This window comes from Marmota monax, unplaced genomic scaffold (genome assembly GCF_021218885.2).
Source record: "Marmota monax isolate L192 unplaced genomic scaffold, Marmota_monax_Labrador192_F-V1.1 WCK01_AAM20220418_F8-fsc00020, whole genome shotgun sequence".
Lineage (NCBI taxonomy): Eukaryota > Metazoa > Chordata > Mammalia > Rodentia > Sciuridae > Marmota > Marmota monax.
This window is the reverse complement of record NW_026692912.1, coordinates 8,037,277-8,060,863: the sequence shown is the minus strand read 5'-3', so window position 1 is coordinate 8,060,863 and position 23,587 is coordinate 8,037,277. Positions and strand designations below refer to the sequence as shown.

The window sequence follows — 23,587 nt, the reverse complement described above, 5'->3', positions numbered from 1 at the left end:
TTTTTTTTTTTTTCAGAATGAAGCAAAAAAAAAAAATCCTATCTCTCGCTGGCTCTAGGGCAGTAAATCCACAGTGCTGTGATTTATTGCTCAATTTTCCTGAGGGAAAAAGGCTTTCTTTCATGCTGAAATATTTCATAAATTTCAAGCCAGCATAAATTCTTAATTTAAAAGTTATGGAGGTCACATTTAGTGCACTGGTACGGTTCCAAAATCTTAAAGGAATAGCAGCAACCAAAAAAAAAAAAAGAAAAAAGAAAAAAAAAAAGGAGGGGTAGAATTTTTTTTTTCTTTCCCATTTTAGATTTAATTCACAAGTTGAAATTTCATTATTAAAGATTCCTCCTGGATGGATAGAACCCAAGCATGTGGGGAACTGATGTGTGTTTGGAAATCTGTTGTAAAAGATAAAGAGATAAAGATTTAATTCAATTATAAAAAAGGCATTTTTTTTTAAGCCACTTGAGGAATTTCTGGTAAAAATTTCCTCCCTTCATTGCCCGGGAAGGGGTGAGGGTGGGGGAGGGTGGCCAATGTAATTGCTTCTCTTAGATCTCCAATCTTTTGTGCACACTGATATATTCATTTGTTATACAGCTGTTCAGCGGCGGAAAGAATGCTGGGGCGCCCATAATTCTAAGCAAATCAATCAAAAATTAATGATTTGTCATGCTTGCACAATGGAGGAAAAACAGCTCCTTGGGTCCTGGCTGCCTGGGCTCGAAGAATAAAATGCCTTTCTGAGATAAGAGAGCTAAGCCAGAGGCTCAGAGAGGCTGAAGTAGCACCACAAACATGGGGGACCCAACGCCCCAGCTCTGTGAGCATGGAGGGGCCACCATCCTGGAGTGGGCATGTCCAAGATGGCGCCTCGGCCAGTCAAGCCCAGGACGGAGCCTACACAGCACATCTCTATGGTGGTGTAATTAGGATCATGCCTTTTCCCTCCCCCACTGCAACATGAAAATCACTTCCTCTTGGGAGAATTGAAAGCCTGCCCCCTCCCCCCCACTATTTAATTTGTCCCTGCTCATTGTTCTCCCAACACTGCTAATACACCACCGTCAACGCCTTCCACCACCTCTAGGAGACTAAGGCCACGGTTCCTGCAGTGCCCACAAAATACCCCCAGACCGGGTGTCACTCCTCCTGGGCAAAGACCACATCCTACAAATGGCCAAGTCTCTAGCACCCACTCAGGGCTTGGCATGGGGCAAATACTCAGCAAATATTGTTGAATCTGTTAATTGGGATTATTTCTCAGGAGGTACCTGATAATGAGGTTGCCTAGATAAATGAACTGCATGGCAATTACTTGGATGAAATACATCAACTGATCAGTAAGAATCAATTGCTCCTTTACTCACTCAGCAGATAGTTCTTGATCACCTACTATGTGCCAAGCACTGCTGGGCTCTGGGTGGGTAGCCTCGATTCCACGGGAGGACAATTCACGGTCCATTTTAGAAAGTTCACTGCGGCTGCCATGGTGGAAACAGCATGGGGCAGGGAGAATGCAGAGGGCTGGCGAGGCTACTGCAGGACAGGAGCATGTGATGTGGTGGGGTTGCAGTGGTGACAGGGGTGAGGAAGTGATGGCTTTCGAATATACCAGAAGGCAGAGTCAATGGGACTTGCAGATGAACTAGGTGAGGGTACAAATGAAAGAGTCAAGCAAGATGCCAAAAATCTTGAGCAAGAGCATCAAGACTTTCCACGTCCCTCTGATGCTCGAGAATATCAACCGTTAGCCCAGCACCATACAGCTCACTTGATGAGGGGAGGGAAGGGCAGGGAAGGGCAGGAAGACAATGCTCCCCTTCTGACCATGAATTAACCCGGCACCCAGAGGGGCCAGGTGACTTGCCCAAGGTCGCAGGGATGGTCCGAGGCTAGGCCAGGCTCCCACGTCTTCTCATTGCACACCCAGGGCCATTTCCTCCACACACTGGGCCCTCTACCTCCAGAACCATGGAATGAGGCCTGGCCCCAAGCAAAGAGGACCTGCTGCTTCCCCAGCCAACCTCAGCCCCCTGGGCACAGAGAGTCCTCACTTTATTCACCAAGTGTCCTGAAAGACACCTTTTAAGGGTGACTGTGCCAAGGCTGAACAGTAGCTTTTCAAGTTGTAAGGAAGACTGCTCTTCTCAAACTAAATGCATTATAAATTCTCTAATTAAACCGTGTCTCTAATTATGATTCTAACATGTGGTACTTGGTTCTTAATTCTGTTTTCTTTCCCAATTGAATGTGACTGCTCTAAGCCACTGACCGCCCTGGGTTCCAAGCCTGAGGGGTGGGTGGAGATCCTGGGTGAAAAGAACTAGTGGGAGGACGGGTGCCTGCTGTTTTCCCGGAAAAACTCACAGGGTTCACACAAGGAGTGGGACTCTGAGCACAGTCTGGGGGGCATTCCCACTAAAATGAATCAGACATGGCTCCTTAGTATTCTCTCACCCGAACAGTTCTGGGTATTACTATTAAAGTGCCTACCATGTGTTGGGCACCAGGACAGCTGGGGACACAGCCCCAACAAGAATAATCAGGGTGATAGGCAGCGATGGCTTGGTGAGTTCGAGCTATCCACTTTTAATTATCAGCTGATAATTCTGAACAGAAAGGGCCAGGTTCCATGAGCAACTTCGACAACATGATCTAGCAAGAATTCAGGGTCAAGGGCCCCCGAGGGAGGGGTGTTTGAACAGGAAGCCCGGAGCTCCTAATCCACACCCACAGGCAGAATAGAAAATCTAGAGGCCAACGGAGCTCACGGGCTGGGGGAAGGCAGCAGTGTCCACCACCTTCCGGGCAGCGAGAGGGCACCACCTTGTCCGGCTGGGAGCCAGGTCGCTCAGCCAGGCAGGGCTGCTCGATGGCCTGTGTCTCTGGAAGAAGGAACCGGCCCCACCCCCTGTGAACAGTCTCCGCCTGGAGGTCCCGTCCAGGCTCCCAGGCCAAAGCCCAGGCCTCATTGAGACCTGGCAGAAAGGAACATGGGCGGGGGGGGGGGGACCTCTTTTCCCTGCCATTTTGCCATGGAGCAGCAACAGTGCTCCGCGGGAGAAACGTGAAGGCCGTCCACAAGGGAGGCCCAGAGACGCCACCATCGACTGGCCAAGCCTCCAAACCAAGGGAAACTCGGGGAAAGACTCATCTCCTCCTTTCTCCCAGTTACGGGGCCTTCTGCCCTTAGTCTCTGAGGTCAAGTGTCAAGAAATGAATCTGGTTTCTTGGAATAGAACCAACATGGGCCTGTTTCCCAGGGGCGGGGGCGGGGAAGGGGGTCCAGGGTTCTTCTCTATGAGCAGCTGTACCAACTGGATCTAGACCCCAATTACTGTCATTGTCACCAATGGCAAGCTGGTCATTGTAAGCACCTGTAAATCAGGCAACCCTGATTCTGAGGCTTACGGACAGCCCTGAATGTACCCGTTGGTCCCCATATGGAGAGACCAGAGGCAGGGGACCCAGAGCAAAGGCTACTGTCATCTCCCAGGATGAGAGCTGAGACCTAGAAGTGAGGAGAAGGTTGATCCTGAAACCCAGGGAGGCCTGGCTGGGGTCTGAGCTGAGGAAACTTGGGCCTGATCTCTCTCCCAGGGCCAGCTGCAGGACTGCACTGAGGACAAGGAAGCCACTGGCCAAGGCGAGGACAGCCATCCTGGGAGTCAGCCTGGGCGGAAGGCCCGCCACTTACTGGTAGACCTCTGACAAGTCATGGCTTTGAACTGTCAGTTGCAAAGTGGGGTGAGGGTTGGGGTCCTAGTGCCCACCCCTCAGGGCTGCTGTGGGGTGAAAGGCGCCAATGGGCCCACTCCTGGAATGAGTCTTCACATCCACATGGGGTCAGCCAGAACCACTAACTCAGCAGAGGGACTCAAGCAGGGTGACCATTCAGGAGTGGCTGCATCTGCTGGGCACCTCGGGGTCCACCAGCTGGGGCACAGCGTGCAGCTCTACTCAATATCCCCAACAGCCCTACAAGGTCTATGCCAGGAGCCCCAGGGCCAGGAGAGGTCTCAGAGGCAGCTGGGTTTGGGGCCAGGACCCCACCCTAGCTGCTCCCCATCCAAGTCCACCTTCCAACCCTTACTCTGTCCTGCTACAGGGTGGGCAGGTGACCTTGGAGAGTGATTTTTCTCTGTGTTTTGGAGACGACACACTCCTCTGGGTCTACAAATGCTTCTCTATTTGTTTTTTCTTTTTTCTTTTTTTTTTTTTTTTTAAAAAAAAAAAAGCATCTCAGTTCCTCATGCTCACACAGTTAATCTCTCCATTTATAAAAGAGCGGGTCATGTGACTAGATTCCACAAAAATTCTCTCTCCAGGTTTATGATTTTACAGAAAACTCCAGGGAAAACCGCCTGGAGCGAGTTAAAACCAGATCAGCCATAAACCATGTCCTGGTACAGCCTCACCACGCCAAGACTCAGATTACTCATTAAATATGTGATAAATATTCACTTCAGATCAGCAGGAAGTGGGGGAGGGTGAAAAAATAGAAAACTTTTTTGAGTCCTGGGGAGGGGGAAATCTATTACAAACAAAAGGAGGTGAAAACTCCAAATTAGATAAACCCGGAATTGGGGACAGGGTTCTAAGCCACCCTCTTAGGAATCTGTAAGTGAGGCAGGAGGAAGAGGCTGGCCTCCATTTCCTTCAGGGGCACCCAAGGCTCGAGCCCCCTGGGACGTGGCCAAATCAATGCCATTGTGCCCAGACAGGGAGAAAGAAGCAAGAGCCGCTCAGGCCAGGAGAGCCCTCCTCGAGACGCCCTAGTCTGCCCAATAGGGCTGCCAGCTGATGGCCTCTCAGAGACCTTCCAACCCTGACACCTGGGGCTCGGCAGACGCGGGTTCACATTCTGTCAGGGCCACAGACAGCTCCGTGACCTTCTCCAGTCACACCCCATCTCTGAGCTTCTATCTCCTCCAGAGTAAAACAGGTAAAAACCACCCCATCCCACGGCTGCTGGATACTGAAGTCTTCGACACTGTCCGTCAGGGCCAGCAATACCGCAGGTGTCACAGACCCAGACGATGTCACTGTGATTACACGGATGGTGGGAAGTAAAATTAACACATTTAAAACATTCTGATTGTCCCAGCAGGATTTATTTGGCCCAGTGGTTCTTACCATGGAGCTTGGAAGGAACGGGCTGGGCTCAAACCCTGGCTCCATGACTCCCAGGCTGAGTGACAATAGGTAAGCCACTTAAACTGTGACTCAGTTTCCTCATCTGTGAAATGGGAGTAACGATGGTACTTACCTCACAAGGTTACTGAGGTCTAAATTGTCTAACCCACATAAAGCTCTCCAAATAGTGTCTGACACATACCATTACCCACAGAAGTCTTACCTATGTAATTGTTTTCTATTCAAATGATTTCTCAGTTTATAATAAATTTTAGCTATAAAATTACCATTTATTAAAACTCAGGAAAGCTGGGCACAGTGGTGCACGCCTGTAGTTCCAGCAGCTTAGGAGGCTGAGGAGGAAGGATCGTGAGTTCAAAGCCAGCCTCGGCAAAAACAGGGCATTAGCAACACAGTGAGACCCTGTCTCTGAATAAAATACAAAACAGGGCTGGGGATGGGGCTCGGTGGTCAAGTGCCCCTGAATTCAATCCCTAGCACCCACCCACCCCCCAAAAAAAGAAGAAAAAAGAAAGAAAAACACAACTCAGGAAAGCCCTCTTCCCTCTAAACCTCCGTTTCCCCAACTGTAAGTGGAGAGCTGGATGATATGGCCTGTGACATCCTCCTCGTTCTGCACCTTGCTGACTCTGTGGTTCCCCTCTTTGCTCCTCCAGGACCACAGGACAAGCCTGCAAGCGGCCCAAACACCACAACTCTGCAGCCTTGCCCTGGCCACACTACAGGTTTCCCGAGGCTGGCTGGGTTGAGCACCCTGTGGATCTACACACCCAGGGCTGTGCTGCAGATGGGGCTTCGTTGAGGTCAGTTAAATGGACTAAAACTAGAATGGCACTGCCAGCACTCAGAGAACCGTGGCAGTGACGGGTCTAGGGGATCATCTAGTCCAAGAATGGCAGACCATTGCACTTTCAAGGCCGCTGTAATCCAAGAGGAGTGGCTGCCTGGCACAGCGTGGGGAAGGAGGGCCACGGGAGCTCAGCAAGGTAGTGCTGTCTGCTGTCTGCGGTGGGCCCAGCGGCTGCTTGCCCCTCTTGGAGGCCAACATGGTCCTTGTGTAGTCAGAGAAATTGAGGTCTCCTGACCTCCCCCCCCCCAACACCCTTTTCCAGGTCACTACATTCTCATTTGCAAAAACGTTCCTACGTAAAGGAGCTGTGGTCTGCTAAAATTTGAAGTAGAAGGAGACATCAAAGAAGGGAGAAGTTCAGAGACAATAAATACACACGGGGAAAAAATACGAGGGAAGAGCAGGGCTTACTTTTGTTGTGGAAAAGAAATAACTACAGAAAGGCAAAGTACTTGTTCTAAGTAAGATCGAAAAAAAAGAAAGAAACACAGAAAAGTCTGGAACACAAGCTCAAAGTAGAAATCTTATGAATTCCTATTGCAAAATAACTCCTGGTCAGCCGACCACGATCTCTATAAATATATCACAAGATCAACAGTCCGGGCAAGCAGGGAGGGGAGAACAACTGCATGAATTTTTTTTTTTTTCATAATCAAAATAGTTCCTCTCACAGTTGGAAAGGAAGGGTCCACCCATTTTCCTCTAAATGAGAGGCCCATGAAGAAAAAAGACAGTGTAATTCTACACATCCCAATGGGTGCACGCTAAAGAATCCAGGCAGCCAGACTATTTTGAAATTATTCTACAATTCTGTTTTCTTTGCTAAGAAAAAAAAAATCCTTGTGTTCTAAATTCATTAGGGCAGACGTGATTATACAGTGGCTTCCATGGGACCATGTGGAGGGGAGGAATCTGATCGGGGACTGTCCTGTAGGGTCTGGGCCAGAAAACCAGAAAAAGCCCTCTAGGTCTTCTAAATAGAGGCAGTGTTGCACAGGGATTTGAGTGCGTGGTGACGGATGAACGGAGAGGCTCAACAGGACAGAGGGGCAACCGGGATCAGTCCACGACCTGCTGCTCCCATGCCCAGGCCTGTCCTGAGAAAGGGAAAGAGATGGCACTGCCGACAGCTGGAGCTGTCCAGCAGAAGGCAAGCGCTGCCCAAGGGGGTGGACCACAAAAAGGGAGGGCTGGGCTATGCAAAAACCACTGGGAGAGCCCAGGATGAGTGGGGACCTACAACCCAGGCTTCCTGTTCCCAGATTCCAATCTTCCTGCTGAGCAGCCCAGAGGAGAGCAAGGGCTCCTGGGAAATGTAGTCCTGGGTACCATTCCAAGCACAGCAGGACGAGGAAGGGATGGGGCCTATGGTTTAAAGGAATCTGAAAGTCTGGGAAACAGACGCCTGGCCACCAGATCCCAGTCCCGTGACACGCAGGATGCCTGGGTCCCCCAGCAGAGTTCACCTCCAGCTCTGTGGAGAACTCCCTAGACGAAAGAAGTCTGAGGCCAGCTGGGCTGAGGGAAATCCACTCTGAGGGCCCCAGAACTTTCCAACTTCAAGGCCACTCCGGATCCACACTGGGACTTTCTGTGTCGTTTCTTCAATACCAGCATAAAAGGCAAAAGCCTTGTTAGCCTACAGGAGCAGGCTTAGCCCTGTGAGCCTCTTGTCCCGGCTGCTGAAGGCTCAATTTAACTACATTCTGCAAAGAAAGAAAGGGGCCTTCCCTTGCTTTAAGGCTCCATCTTGCCTCCCCCGGGCCACAGGGCCACCGCCCTCCCAAGTCTTCTTAAAGCACTTATTGCCTGAGCCATTTGAACGGTATTGATCAAGCGGCTGGTTTACTCAGTCATCTTTTTATGACCTGTCTTCCAGCTGCACCATCCATCTTCCCCAGGCAGAGGCCATGCCTCTGGATTCCCCAGTGCCCACCAGACAGCCCAGCGCTCAGGGAGCGTCCACACAACATCCTTAAAGGGGAAGACGACTCGGAGGCCCAAGCCTGGGGTGAGGGGGGAACAGCACCTTCCACCAGGGCTCCAGGCGCATGTGTGTGGTGACTGGGGCGGCTCCCCTTCCACTGCTTCTCTTAGCCCTTCACAGGGCAGGAGTCGTGACTTCCATATCAGAGAGGAAGGAGCAGAGGTCAAGTTGCTCTAAAGTCCCACAGTGACTAGCGGAGCTGAGATTCAAACGCGTATCACCTTCCAAGACAAAGACCGAGCTCCCCTTTCCAAGATCCCACACCTTGCTCCTCTTTTATGAAATGACTTGATTTAATGAAGTCATTAAAAGAGCTCATACACATGACTTCTAGACAGCGGCTGGGGCACAGACTGAGGGCTACGTAAGCCCACCACCGTCTCCACTGTCACCGTCCTGACAGTGCCTCTAAAACCACCAAACTCATTTCAAGAAGTCAGCCTAACCCAACGTCAGTGCTAACCAGTATCACAGCGAAAGCAGGGGACTCCGGAAAAACGCCCACATTCAACTCAAACTGGGAAATCACAGAAAGTCCTGTGATGCGGCATTTGAAGACTTGTGTTCTCACAGGTCCACTCAAAGCGCTGACCTCCCCTGCACCAGGCTGCCACCAACATGATCCTCAAAGCTGGGCTTGCCTCCTGCCTCACATGGCCTTCCCTCGTGAACACTTCAGCCGAAAACACACACGCTGTCCCTCACGCTCAGCCTTTAGAGCCAGAAGGTTGGTTGGATGCAAGAGAAAATAAAGGCCTGGAAAGAGATTGTGCGCGTGGGCGCACGCAATCTGCAACCCCTATCACAGGGGCCAGCCTCACCCCTCCTCTGGGGTGCCCATGTGGGCCTCTGATCACGGGCTCTGAGTATGAGCTTTCAGCCTGGCATGCAAAAAATTAACATTCCAGCCACAGCTCACGGTTTGGTCCAAAGTCTTTGGACAAATAATACAAGTCAGCAGCCACCAACCCCAGCTACGATGCAGGTCGAGGAGGCAGCAGGGTGGCCAGACTGGCACGCCGGGTCTCCCTCAAGGATTCTTCTTCAGGCACCAGCACAGCAGATGTGTGCTGCAGCTGCCGCATCCACTGCCACAGAGCCTGGTCCACTCTCAAGTCCTTGGACTCCAGGACTTCACTTTGAGAAGCAAAGTCTGAATATTGTGCAAAAGAAGAAAAAAGTTTCCTGCGCACAGACGTCCCCTGCATCGTTTACAACACATATTTGGGGAAAACCAACGTGCACAGTAATGCCAGCTAATCCCTGCTTACGAAGCCACGGAGACGATGCTGGAGCTGCGTGGAAAACACGTGCTAAGACAAAGTGACAAGGACAGAATCAACAATCCACCTGACTCAATGTAACATTTACATCAACAAAGGCTCCACGCACACAGACTCCCCAAAAGCTCGTGCCTGGGATGATTAAAACACGAGTGGCTTTTTCCCTCCTTCCTGCTCAGCCTCCTATTACTACTGCTTTGGGGGGAACCAGCCTACTTCAAACCACTCATGCTGCCCACCTGAGAGCAGGAGTGGGACCAGGCGGGGTGCCAACTACTCCAGACTGAAGATCTGTGACTTTACCAACATCTGCCTCTACTGTGTGTCCTGAGGGTGGACCACCACCTACGGGGCAGTTCCAGCTCTCAGGGCGTTCCCTCTCCACCTGGGCGCCCAGCAAGAGGGCCCTGGAGGACCTTCAAGCACTGAGCCTCCTCCTTCTCAGGAGCTCTGGGAGCAGTCCTGAAGCCTACTGTTTTCCAGACACAGTGGACCATGCAAGTGAGACTTTCAAGTTGCGGTGACCTCAGCAACAGGGTGAGCACTAATGTGCTCCGACACTTAGGTGCCAGCGACTCTAAGAGCCTGACAAAGTGCGTCTGATCTCACCGACAGCCTTGTTTGCCAGGGCCTGCTTGTGCCCTTTACAATGGGGAAACTGACGTGGCACGAGGGGGTGCGGCCTGCCCTTCAGGGAACTGAGTCCAGCCGAGGACGGCTGGGGAGGAGCAGTCCCACTGCTCGGCTTAGGGTGTGAAGAGGGCCAGGAGACTCGGCGCCCATTCACCTGCCACCGCTTACCCGTGCGCATGCCAAGGCACATCAGCGTCACTCTCCTGGGACTTCCTGGAGATCCTAACACTATTATAAGTTTCTAGATAGAGAAACAGATGCTCAGACGGAGGGACTCACTAATCCCAAGTCACGTGGCTGAGCCTGAGCTCTCTGGCCCCAAAGCCCATCCCCAACAATCATGCCATCGCTAACCCCAAGATGAAAGGCAATGAGGGTGCTACCAGGGGTCCGAGTGCACCTCAGTAAAACAAAACACATCCAGTGTCACACTCAACGTCACCAGAAGTGGTCAGCTCCCTGGGGAGGCCATCATCAGAGAGCACACAGCCATGTGGTGAGGAAAAAACACCAGTGGGTTTGAACAAAGGGATGGACCAGCCCCCCAGTGCAGGAGTGGGGCAGCGGGGAGGGAAGCTTCCGGAAGAGCCCAGACCTTCTCGACGCTCCTCACACCCACCTCTCGCCCAGCTTCCTGGGCTCCTCACGGAAGGGCCACCATCTTTGAGTGAAACGCAGCAGACCAAATATTTCATTTCCTTTATTCTCCTCTTCCTGGTTTCACAAGTGTAGTAAAAAGTTAATGAATCTATAAATTGCTCACTGGCTTTAAAAAAAGAAAAAATAGTTAATGGAAATTTTAATGAAACGCCCGTCTGCACAACTGATAGGGAACCCAGGGTGGGAATACCTGGCACCTTGTGGCCCAAATGGGGACAAGAGTCTGAGAGCGGTCCCCAAAAGAAGTGGGGTTCAATGGCATCTCTAGCCCCAGCTTCAGGGGTCACTTGAGTGACAGCCGTCCAGAGGGACACAGGTCACATCAGTAAGCAGGAAACCCTGTTTGTAGGGACAGGAGTATGCACTGAACGGTGCTCCTGAGGCACATGGCCAAGGTGGCATAAGGCATGACAACTGGAAAGCCACCATGTGCCCAAGAGCCTGTCACCATCCAGCTGTCCAACGTCCCCACCTCTGGAGACACCAGGGTGGACAGGGATGAGCCCCAGGCCTTGGGGCACCAGGTCCCTAGCCAGACACCACCCTGATGCCCACTCTGGGTAGGTGGGCTGGAGCCACTGCAGACCTTATCTCTGACAGGCCCTCACTTTCACCTGGTGAAGAAAGAGGCTCAGTGACCACCCAAGGTCACACAGTTCGACCAGTCCCATTGCAGCCCGTCATCATTCCTGAAAACCACCTCGGCCTTGCTGAGGCTCCTCTCAGGCCTTCCTGCCTCTGCTCAAGGCTCCTCCCGGCCAGGAACCTCCCCCTGTTGCCTGTCCCGCCTCTCTAGGGGGTTCCGTCTGTCCCCCTGTCCCTGACATCCCCTGCTCAAGCATCTTCTGCAGCAATCCCAGTTCCCTCCCCAGAGAGAACCACACTCCTCCTCTGGGCTCTCACCTGCGCCAAGCCACACCTGACGTTCCTAGACCCCCACACTCCCTGCTGGGTCAGCCCTTCCCCCATCTTCCAAGCCCCCCTTGCACCAGGAAGCCTCCCAGACGTCACCACCACCCTAGTCCCCAATGCCATCTCACCCTGCCACCAAAGGCAGGTCTGGAGCCCCTCTGATGTCTACTTGTCCCAGTGATCCCAGGGCTCCATCACTGTCCACCTCCCTCCCCAGGCTGAGGGCACACCAGAGGCAAGGACCAAGCCTCCTTTGCCAACCACCAGCCTGACCTGAAGAGACAGGAAATGCCAAGCACAGCAGGGGTGGGGGTGGGGGTGGGGGTGGGAGATGTCTCCCCACAGCATCCCCGCCACCCAGCCCCGCTCAAACCCTGGGCCAGGGCCAGCACTGGCCTCCCCAACCTTTTGGGGGAGGACCAAGGGGTCATCAACCCATGGCTGTTGGGCATCATGGAGCACTGGCAGAGAGGATGAAGAGTCATCACCTCCAAGGCCGTCGGTCTCCTCGCCTGCACCCTTCACCCTCCTCGCCTGCACCCTTCCCCCAGGCTCTCATGGAGCCAGCAGAGCCAGGACCCAGGAAGCAGAAAGCCAGGAGGGCAGGGACCAGGACGGGGAGTGGCCACGGCGCATGCTCAGGAGAGGAGACTGGGACTACGTGCGTCCTGGTGACATTCTGAGCCAAAGGCAAGCTACGTGGACAAACACAGGCACCAGCCTGCCAGCAACTGGGGACGAGAAATACCTGGAAATTACAAGTGCTGCTTCCAGTTTCCAGAGACTTTGACGCCTCGTGCTCTTTGTTTTTCCCCTAAACCAGTTACAATTAGCATGGAGGGATATAATTACGTTGTTAGTCTAATTGCCTGCTTGAAGCAGGATCTACGGGGGCTTAATGGAAGATCTGAAGGGGGGGGCAGATAAAATAAAAAGTCAGGATAATCACAGAAGAGACATGGCATGACTTTCTTCCCACATAGGTAGACCCAGGCATGGGCCCTGCCAGAGGCCTGGAACCGCCTCCCGGGCCAGCATCGCGGCCGGGCTGGGCGGGGAGCACAGCAACTCCGCTGAAAATTGATTTTGGAGATGCTGACCTAATTAATCAGTAAAAGGATCCTAGAAAGGCCCTCAGATTTGGAGCCTTCGCACTATTATTGGCAGTGACACACTTACGTGTTGACGGGCAGTGTTTTCCCAGGTGGAGCCCCCCCCCAGGGTAGTGGCGGCTGATGGTGGCCATGTGGGGCCCTTTGCTGCAGGAGGGAGATGGACACACAGCCCTTGGGGCACAGAAGTCACAGGGCAGCAGCCCTGAGTCTGGGATGGAGAGGAAGGTTCCCTTCCAGGGAAAGCGTCTACCTGACAGGTAACGAGCACCTGACAACAGGCATTCTAGCTGGACAGACCCTGTGGTGGGGACGTGGGGGTACCTGCTGGAGGTACCAAAGGGCTCTGAGGGACTGTCCAGATGACACGGAGGAAGCAGTGTGCAGGGTGGTGGAGGGAAAGGGCCCCTCCCTGTCAGAGGACCATCCCAGCCACAGATGGCCCAGCAGAGGACTTGCCCTGGGAGGCCCAGCCCTCAAGGGGAATGGGTTCCTTATTTTTCCAAGAGCACACAGCCTCCCTGTGGAAGGAGGGAAGCTCCGATACAGCAGTCACAAGCCCAGGTGATTGCACGGCGATGACGGCCACCATCACAATGGCCTCCCTCTGTTCCTGAGCCTTCTCCTCCCATCATCCACTTAATCCCATCGCAACTCTGGACAGGGGACCAGGAAGCCCACGTTCAAGTTTGATCTCTGTAACGTCAAGGCTGAGAAAACAGGCAGAGATCAACTGCCCCCTGTCCTTGAGCTTCCCTCCTGGGGACAAGGGGGTGAACCCAAGATCGAACAGTGACTTTAGGTACAGAAAGCTTCCCGGACAAACCAGTGAGATGCAGAGACAACTGACCCAGGCCTGACCCTGGGGACACCCTCATCCTAGCAGCGCACAGCCTTCCCTGTCGTGACCAGCAGTACCTTCTGTACCTGCCACCTGGTAGGAACACCCAGGTGCACCCAGCATAGTGCACTCCACGTGCGAAGGGGCAAACAGTGGGCTCAGACATGAGGGTCCATCAAACAACCGATGGACCCTTCCCTGGCAACTGCCAGGTGGGTTTAATGAAATAACATGCCACAGTGTTTTTTGTTTGTTTGTTTGTTTGTTTTCTGTTTTTTGTGATGCTAGGGATTGAACCCAGGGCCTTCTGCATACAAGGCAAGCACTGAGCCATGTCCCCAGCCCAACACGTCACCTTTTAATGCACTAGGTTTCCATCTGAAACAGCTCAGGTTGCGGACTGCAGGAGAGGACTTTTGGAATCCTTCTTGAACCTTCCACTTCCCACACCTGTCCTCATGCCCTCCAACCTGACCACTGTAAAGCTGTGAGGCGCAGGGCCTCGGTGACACTCTAAAGCCCTGACCCTTGCACGGCAGAGTGGGGACCTGGACTTCCCACAAGGCGTGGGAAAGGCAGGCTCTGCTCCAAGTCCCGGGGCTGCCGGGGAGAAGCAGGCCGTGCCGGGCCTTCTGCCCCTTCCCGTCCGGGCTGACAGTGGCAGTGGGGGTGCTGGAGGTTCCACGCACCAGTCATGAAGCTGCGCTGCCCAGGAGGCCTGGAGCAGAAACACCCAGGAACCCAATAAAGATGAGGGCGGGAGGCTGCTCTGCTGCTGGAGAGGCCGCGGCGTCCCCCTCCACGCAGCCCACATGCTCTGCCCATGGCCCAGGGAAACGAGCCGCCATGCTGATGCTTGGTCAAGAGTGACAAGACCAGAGGGACTTCATCCTGGACCTCCCCTCTGCCTCCCATCCTCCCAGCTCCTTGACATAAAGGACTAAAATGTCTGAAGTGGCCATGGTTCCCTTGAAGGGGACAGGGAGGCAAAAGAGCAAAAAATTTTATTTACAATAAAATGTGACAACACAGGTGTCGTGCTCCGTTCTCTAGGCCAGACTGGCAGCTGCTTCCCATTCTGAAGGGCAGGGAGGCCTTCGGCCTGTGCAAAGTCCCCTGGGGGCATCCAGCCTCAGGTGACATGGTGGACCGCCTGGCCCGTGGCCCAGCACTGAGCTGCGGAAAGCACAGGGCAGGACTGGCGGCTCAGGCGCGCTGTCAGTCATCCGGTCATCACTGGAGGCATGTTCTAGTAGGGTCCGCTGTGCCAAGCTCTGTGCTGGGCTTTGGAGACTGAGGTGGCGATAAGGTGGACATCTCAGGGAATTTGCTATCCAGGAGGGCCTTCCCGACACCAGGCGAGGGTCACTACGTGAGCAGCGGTGTACTGCGCACCATGCCCTCGATGCCCTTCGGTGCCTAGAGTCAGGTGCGGATGTTACTCAATGGTGTAGATGGCGAGGCCAGAGCACAAGATCAAGGGTCCTCTGGAGTGCAGGACCAGGTTCAGACCAGCCCTGTTCCAATCCCGAATCCCCTGACCATCCCAGCCCAGCCGCGGAGGAGGAGTTACCCAAAAGCCAGAGAAACCCACATGGGCATGAGCTCAACTCCTACTTCCTCCTCCAAACCATCCCAACCCAAGTGCCTCCTGTGCAGTGGGTGCATTTGTGCCACTGGGTAACACGGGCCTCCGCTCAGCAAGAAGAGGGAGACGTGGTCTCTGTCATCCTCAAACAGAACCAGGATGTGAGAACAAAGGAGAGCTGGGCGGCGGCGGCTACGGGCTCCTCAGGAAGCAGGTCTTTCTGGAACCTCCTAGGGACGGGGCTCCCAGGAAGAGGAGGGGAGTCTGTTGCTGGAAACGGGCAGGCACCTGTCATGCAGCGTATGGAGGGAGCGAGGTCCAGAAAGGACTGCAGGACAACTGACCGGGGGTCCTCTCAGCTCTGAGAAGACGGATGTGCAGCCACTCCTGGCACTATCACCTGGTGTCACTATCACCGCAGTGCGCCCCCACCGCGCACTGGTAATTACACACTGGGTCAGGGCCGGGCGCCTCCCTCCAGACGCCCCGTGAGCCAGCCGGGCAGTGGAGGTGGGGCATCCTGGAGGAGCCAGGCAGAGGGCTGTCTCCGTGAACTCACAGGAAGTCCCAGGACTCCGCTGCTTCTTGGAAAACAGTTTCTGGACTTGTCACCAATAAATCATCTCAACCTTTTCTTTCTTTTTTTTAAAGGCTCCCCCAGCTTCACTAATTGCGTTCACTGCCTTTTTCTCCATAAATTTAATTAACTTGTGATGCGACCTTGGGTTAGGCAAGCCACTGCCCTCCTTCAAACTCAGTTTCCCTCTCTGTAAAACAAGAGCAGGGCTACACCCCCACCCCACCCCCGTGCCCCGACAGTTCCAGCATCCAGGGACTCCATGGGGCTGAGCCCTTGACCTTGATATTCCGGGCTGCACCGCCAGGAACTCCCCAGAGAACCAAGACCCTCCTGCCCTCAGCCCGACAGTGGCACTGGCTCTGAAGGCCTTGCCCCCTTCGAGATGAAGAGGCAGTCGGCCTAACCCGGCAAGGTCCTCTCCATCCCCCATGGACCCCCAAGCTCGAATCCGCCTCCGGCATGTGAGCAGAGCTGCCGGTACGTGGGAGTCGCAGAGACTCCAGATCAGGGGCTGGATCCAGAGCATAAGCATGAGGCTGAAATTGTAATAATAATAACTGACATTTATATCACGCCTTTCATCCCCAAATCCCAAATTAATTAACTTTTTACGAGACATTTTTAAACTAGTGCCATTTAATAAAATTCTATTAGGAGAAGTCTTTTTTTTTTCCCCAGCCCTATATTTTTATTAACAGCCACCAAAAATATAATTTACAGGCAACTGAAAGCCAGTCAAGAGACGGACAGGGAGAGGATGAGCCGGCCAACGACAGCAGCAGACACCACGCTGGCCGTGGGGCTGAGCTCCTGGCCCCAATGTCAGGGGCCTGGGTCCTCTGGGAGCCCCAAGGGACTGACTCTTGACCCAAGTCCTTCATTGCATATTTATCGATCATCTATTTTCTGTGGTCACTATACTAACTACAGTGGGTAAATCAGGGGACAAAGGAGCCACGGCCTTCACACTCGGGCTCTCACGGGCTAAGGAGATAATCCCCGTGTGGCAGGGCAGAGGAGGAAGACCCCCACCCCACCAGGACAGCAGCACCTGCCCCGTCGAGCCCCGTGAGAGTCAGTGAGGCGGGGAAAGTGGATGTTCAGCCCATAAGAGGGTTTGGCCCAAGCCAGCACAGGGAGCGGGAGGGCAGGGTCCAGACCACGGGGCAGCACCTGGGAGGCCCAGGGCCTGAGGAAGGAAGCAAAGGCCGGCGGGACGTGGGGGACGGTGTAAGATGGGGAGGGGGGTCAGCTGGAGAAGCTTCATCCTGGGGACCACGAGGAGCCCACCGAGGCTCAAGCACGCCAGCCACAGCATCAGCCACGTCCTTTAAGCCGCCGGGTCCCCGCTGGCTTGCACACGCTTTCTTATCTATCTGTGGACATCCATTTCTGTATGCACTTGTTCCAGCCACACTGCCACACCCCCGTGCCACCCACCACATAGGGTTCCTGGGCTCTGCAACAGGGCTGAGCCAAACCGCCATGCGCCGTCATGCGGAAAACGCACGCTGATTTTGGACAAAACACAAAGTGTGTGCTACCTTAGTAAGAATTTTTATTGTGATTACACGTTGAACTGATAACACTGCAGAGATACTAGGTTATATAAAACATTATTCAAATTAGTTTCACCTGTGCCTTGTTTCCTTTTTTAATGGGGCTACTAGAAAAATTGAAAGTGACACACGCGGCTTGCAAGGTGTTTCTATTGGCCAGCTCTGTGGCACCCATCTAAAGACAAAGAATTTTAAATAAAACATTCATCAACCTGCTGCGGGGGAGGGGGACACACTGGCTAGGGTGGCAGTCCCACTGAAGGGCTAGTTTAGGCCATGAGTGTATTCATAATCTGGAAGGAAGGAAGGAAAAGGCATTGTCCACACAGGCCCAGACTGAGAAGCTGAGGACGGGGATGAAAGGAGGCTGGAGGCCCGAAGAGGCCATCAGCCTTAACGCTCGCCCACCCACTCCCCAGACATCTAGTAACAACAACAACCCACGTTATAAGAACAAAACCCAAACACAAAACCCAAGCCTCCCCAGACTCTGCTGCCCCGGCTCCTGGGGTAAAAGGTGACGAGGGGAGATGGGTTCTCAAGTCCCTGCACTCCTCTCCAGAATCAGAGGCTGAGCCCTCCTTCCTCCTGCAAAGGGGAGGCTGGGAAGGACAGTCATGGCCAGGATGGGGCCCTGAGTCCCTCTGAGCCCTGGTTTCTCTCCTGCTCCTATAGGGGTTCCACCAACTGGTGGGCTGGAGTAGAGACTTGGGAGAATTTTACATTATTTAATTTTTTTTCAATTAGTGGCCATGACTTAAAATTTTGGAAGGTCTACATAACAGCCCAGATTCAGAGCTTCTCTTCAAAAGAAAAAGAGAAAATCAGAACACCTGACCACAAGGGGCCCGTGTCCAGCCACAGCAACACCTGGAGGAGCCAAGGGGCAATCGTGCTCCTCGGGTGGGGGCTCCCCATCTGCCTGCGCGGTGCCTGTGTCCTGCCCAGATGTGCCCCAGCGGGACTCAGGATGCCCAGCTGCCAGGTGCTCCCAAGCCTCTGTTGGTGCTGCTGAGAACACCCTTCCTGCTCGGTCTAGGGACCAGCTCCTCGTCCTCCTGTCTGCCCAGCCCTGAGCTTCCCTGGGCCCCACCAATCCTGGGGGCAGACTCACCAAACCCTACTGCAATGTTGCATCCCCACACCTGCTCAGAGGCATCCCAGGGCGAGGAAAGCATCCTGCCTGTCCCGCCAGTGCCACTCAGAACACAGATGCTGAAAACTGTGTGCCCTGTGCTCCGGGCCAAGGAGAAGGGGACGTCCAGAATCCCTCCCACCCCACCAGGCCCCTACTGAACTTCTTCCTGGTGGTGTTTCCAGAATCACCCGGGACAGTCATCTCGCGGAAACCAGCCTAGGATAGCCCTCTAAATAAGTTACACTCTCCCCTGTTACCTTAGAGGTTAATCATCAGAACAACATTAGACGCTGAAAATTATAGGGTGTTTGGGGTGACTTTGAAGCCACGTAACCAAACAGCTCTTTCTGTTGAGCAAACAAGAATTTCTTGATCGCCCTTTTTGAAGCTGCCAGAGCCCTGTCTTGCTGCTATTAAAACGGAGTTTCACAATGGTTCCAAACCAGTTCTTCGAGTTTTCCTGAAAGAACTGACTGTCCAACCACAAATGATGTCTTTTATGAAATGGCAAATGCACGGGAGAATGAAGCAGCGGCTCCTCTCCTGCTCTGTAAGCATTTTCTAAGCACCGACTGCACGCGGGACCTGGGGACACAAAGGTGAGTGTCCAGTCCAGCGAGGGGCCATGCACAGAGGAGAACATCCGAGGACATGCCAGAGACACGTCGTGCAGGAGGACAGCGGGATCTGGCAGGCCAATGTGAAGCTCTGTCTCTATGGAAATAAGGCTCTTTCTACACCTGGAGTCTGCCTCTAACAAGGTCACATGAGCCAGGAAGACACTGGGGAACAGGAGAGCGGGGGACTCGGACTCACGGTGAGGAGTCACTCCCTCCGGCCATTCCCCCACTGCAAACCTACCCCGCGCCATCACTCTCAGCAGGGAGAGTGAGACTCACTGGTCTTGTCCAACCGTCCAAGCCCAGCTCAAAGGCTCACTCCTCTTCCATCTCTGAACTACGGGGAGAACAATTCCCGTTACTGACGGCTTCCTCCAGGCCACGCCGTCCCCCGTGTTGGCCTGCTAGGTCCTACTTCATGGCCAACAAGATGAGGAGCTGGGAGCTGCTCTCATCTGCCTTTTCCAGAGGACGAAAGTGAGTCCCAGAGAGGGTCCACCAGCTGCCCCGCTCGCTGGCATCCCAGGCAAGCTGGCGATCCAGGCTCCACCCCCAAGACCCAGTACTGGCCCAGTGTCCCCTCAGGTCTGCAGAGCAGGGAACAGAGCAGAGAAAAAGGGGAGTCCTCTGAGCCAAAGACCCGGTGCTCAGGGGGAAGAGGAATGAAAGTAGACACTAGATACCGTCAGACAGCAGGTTTCCACACTGAGCACAGAGGAAATCCTAAACGCTTCCGTAAAGGAAAGGGAAACAGACTCGGCCTAGCTTCGTTAAGATCCAGGGAGAAGACAAGAGCACAGTGGTCACAAGGTTCTGAGAGACAAGCACCCAACCCAGCACTCACGGAGACAAGCACCCAAGGAAAGGAAAATAACAACTCCTCGGACCCCCCGACTCCGTACCGCCCCAGCACTTTTTCTGGAAGGAACATCGAGGAAAAGGAATCCAAGAGAGAAGGTGCCAGAGAGAATTTAAAAAGGGACAACGTGACCCAACAAAATAGAGAAGTCTAAAGGTGACCGAAAACACAGGTGGGGGGGATTCAAGGCAGCTCACACTTAACTCCCAAAACATGATGCAGAATTTTTGTTTTGTTTTGTTTAAAAGCTGGAAAGAAAAACCCATATCCTGTTAGCCAAGAACAGACCGTGGAGGAAGGATAAGGAAAGTAAAAGTGCATTTAAAGGTCAAGTGCACTTGGTGGTGGGGGGGACTCTTTAAGGGGAATTAGAAAGACTTCTTCTTGCCCAAGTTTAACTACATGTTTAAAACGCGCGCCTAAGTAAGAAATGAAAACCAGGACGAGGACTTCCAGATCATTAAGAGCCAAGCAGGGAGGGGCAAGGCAGGTGGGGTTGGGGGTGAAGACAAGGGAAATAAAAGAGTGGAATAAAGAAAATGCTGGGGCTGGGGCTCAGCGGTAGAGCCCTCACCAAGCACATGTGAGGCCCTGGGTTCGATCCTCAGCACCACATAAAAAATAAATGAGTGAAATAAAGGTATTGTGTCCAACTACAACTACAAAAAAATAAATAAATATAAATACATATATATATAATTCAAAAATAAGCAAGAAAAAAAATCATGGAAAACCAAAAACAAAATAAGGAGGCAAAAGGCAAAAAGAAGCCAAAACTTAAACAAAAAAGCACAGTAAATATAGATGGTATATAAATTCCCATAGGTAGGTGAGAAACTAACTCCGAGAAGCTGGTGAGGAGAGACCCACAACGTCCCTGCAGGGGGCACGTGGGAACAGGCTGTGCTGTATCAGAGCTCCTTTAGAGTTTTACTTTAAAACAAAAACTTAATTTTTTTTTTTTTGGAACAGGGGATCAGCAAAACTACTCTAGACCTATGTCAACAAAAAGCAGAAATGAAAGAAGACTCCAAACAAAAAATTTACAATGGACAAAAAAAGATTCCAGAATTTGCCAGAGGAATTTTTTTACGTATCAAAAACTACTGAAAACACCAGGAGAAATGGAAAACAATCTGTTATAATGATCAGCTGCAGGAGGGCTCCCAGAAGTGGAGAGACGGGGCGGGGGCCGAAAAAAAAACAACCCACCAATAAAGGGCATAAAAGGCACCACCAGTCCGATAGTTTTCAAACTTAAAAAACAATGCACATCTCTTCAAAAACCCATGGAACAATTACAAACTGGGCACGTGACAGGCCACAAAGAAAGCCTCAATGATTTTTTTTTCAAATTAGAAATTATGCAGGCCATATTCTCTGACCACAGAGCAATAAAACTAAAAATTAAACAAAAGGAGAGCCTTGAAAAATTTAACCACTTGGAAATGTAACCCAAAGGTTATTTAGAGGAATATCTTTTTAAAGAAATTAAAACAAAGTGCAGACTATTTAAAATGAACAATGAGAGCACTATACAGTGGAACCCAGGGGACGTGCCCAAAGCGGCCACTCACAAAAACATATATGAACTAAGAGGGAAAAACTCCGAAATAAACCAAAGAAAGTAGAAAATGAATAAAAATAAGAAGCTAAACAGAAAGACAACTTGCTAACATAAGCAAGGGCAGGGTCTTTGAAATCACTAATAAAATAGCTACCCTGCCTCCCCCATGCCTCTGGCCAGGAACATAAAAAATAAATTTAGAATATTAAGAAATGAGAAAAAGACTATAGGTCTAGAATCAAAGGGAGAGATGGAGGAAGAAAAGGGAGAAGAAAGACTTCATATTTAAATATTTCAAGGCATTCGAAAGACCATTTTTAAATCATAAAAATTACTGAAAATTGACCCAAGAAGAAACAGAAAACATCAACAGACCAATACTCAGGGGGAAAATACAAAATCATAAAATTACTGGGATCATCCCAATAATGTTATTGGCAAATTATGCCAAATTCTCAATAAACAGATCTATATTTTCTACGTTGCTGGGCGGGGGTGGAAGCAGCATTCCAATTCTTGCTACAATGATAGCAACATAATTCTCCTATTAAAACTAGGCAAGGATTTTTTTTCTTCTTTTTGCAGCACTGAGGATGGAGCAGGGCTTGTGCATGCTAGACAAGCACTGAACCACTGAGCGACACGCCCAGTCCAAGGAGAATTTAAGCGGCAGAAAATTATGGATAAAGTTTACATACATCCAGATCCAAAATTCCTACATAAATGTTAACCCCCCAAAATGGTACTAAACTATACAAGCAATACAACTCCAAAAAAATACCACTCAAGGGCTTTTGGGAGTTTTGGATTTAAAAAAAAAAAAAATGGATCAATATAATTCACTAGATTTTTTTAAAACCTCCTTTTTGAAGTGTACCTCTCAAAAACCTCTGGCAAAGAATTCACAATATAACCCCAGAGCTACTCCAGTTAAAGCCAGAGATAACCAAGAGCACCCAAAATCTCTACCACAGGTTTCCAAATGATTCTGGAGATCCCGGCCCAGGTGAAAAGGCTGAGAAGAAGAAACAAGAAAAGACAAAGGTGGGAAGGCAGGACAACCCTGCCGTCATCCGCAGATACAACTTTCAAGATCAAGAACATAAAGAGAATCAACTGAAAAACTACTTTCAGAACAAAAGAGAATCTGGCGAAGTCACCGGACACAGGATGGACCTTCCCGAGCCACGGCTTTCCTGCCTGCCAACAATGATCAGTTAGGAAACGGAGGGAGAATGCCACTCCTGGGGGACACCAAGAAGCAAACCTAGTGTGACCCCCAGGAAGACTGGGATGCCCTCCCAAAGCATCCAAGACGTGGGCGGGGAGGAGACCTGTTCCCCTGTGGGAAGACTTAATATCATAAACGATCCCATAAACCCAGGGTGACTCCAGTCAAAATCCCAACAGAGGGCCTCAGAGACTTTGTGAAGCTGACATAAAGCTCACGAAGAAGAAAAAAAAAATTTTAAGAGTCTCTCGTCTAGACTCCACACTTTTTAAAAGAATAACATATGAAATCACACCAAAAGGTATAGTCATTAAAACAGCTGGCCAATGGAAAATGGTGCAGAATTAGGTACACTTATCAATTTTAAAAAGTAAAAAGTCCAGAATCCGATCCTCTGCACATAGGAGAATTTAGGAAACTACAAATGCGTCATTTCTAATGAATGAGAGAAAGAGGGACTGGTCAACCTATAACACCGCCCCCTGAAATGACACTCTGAGAAGGCTCCATTGTCACTTCTGGGTATTGGGTGCGGGGGGTTGCTACCCTGAATCTAATTAAAGGCAAGATGGAGAAACCCAAACAGAAATACTCTGCAAAATAACCTTCCCGGTCTCCTCAGAAGTGTCGAGGTCATGAAAAACGAGGACAGGATTTCTTCCAAGTTGAAAGAGACGAAAGATAAGAAAACCGGGCTCCCACCTGTGGAGGGGATTGGCTCTTCCTATGCAGAGCACAGAACAGATGGTGAAATGTGACTAGGGTCTGCAGAGGTACTAGTGACAGTGACACTCTGTGTGGACCCTCACTCTGACCACGGCACTGTGGCTACGTGAGGGAATGTCCTGTTTTGGGAAATACACTCTGAAGTAGACAGGGATGACAGGGGCATCATGCCCACCAGGCCAAGCAAATAGTTCAGCAAAACAATTTTACAGGAGAAAGAGTGGGGGCGGGGCGGGAGGAAGGAGCGAGAAGAACCAGAACACGGGAGGTTAACATGCCAGCAA

At 51.7% G+C, this 23,587-nt stretch overlaps 1 protein-coding gene across 13 annotated transcripts in view; it reads right to left on the bottom strand.

The window, feature by feature from the left end:
- Znf618 (zinc finger protein 618) overlaps positions 1-23,587 on the bottom strand; it is a 161,145-nt gene that overhangs the window by 82,363 nt on the left and 55,195 nt on the right. The window contains exon 2 of one of the 13 annotated variants that reach the window (XM_058581639.1): positions 10,530-10,624. The exons of the other annotated variants lie outside the window; for them this stretch is intronic. The gene's annotated coding sequence lies outside the window, so the exon portion shown is untranslated. The remainder of the gene's footprint in view (positions 1-10,529; positions 10,625-23,587) is intronic. 13 annotated transcript variants of the gene reach the window in all.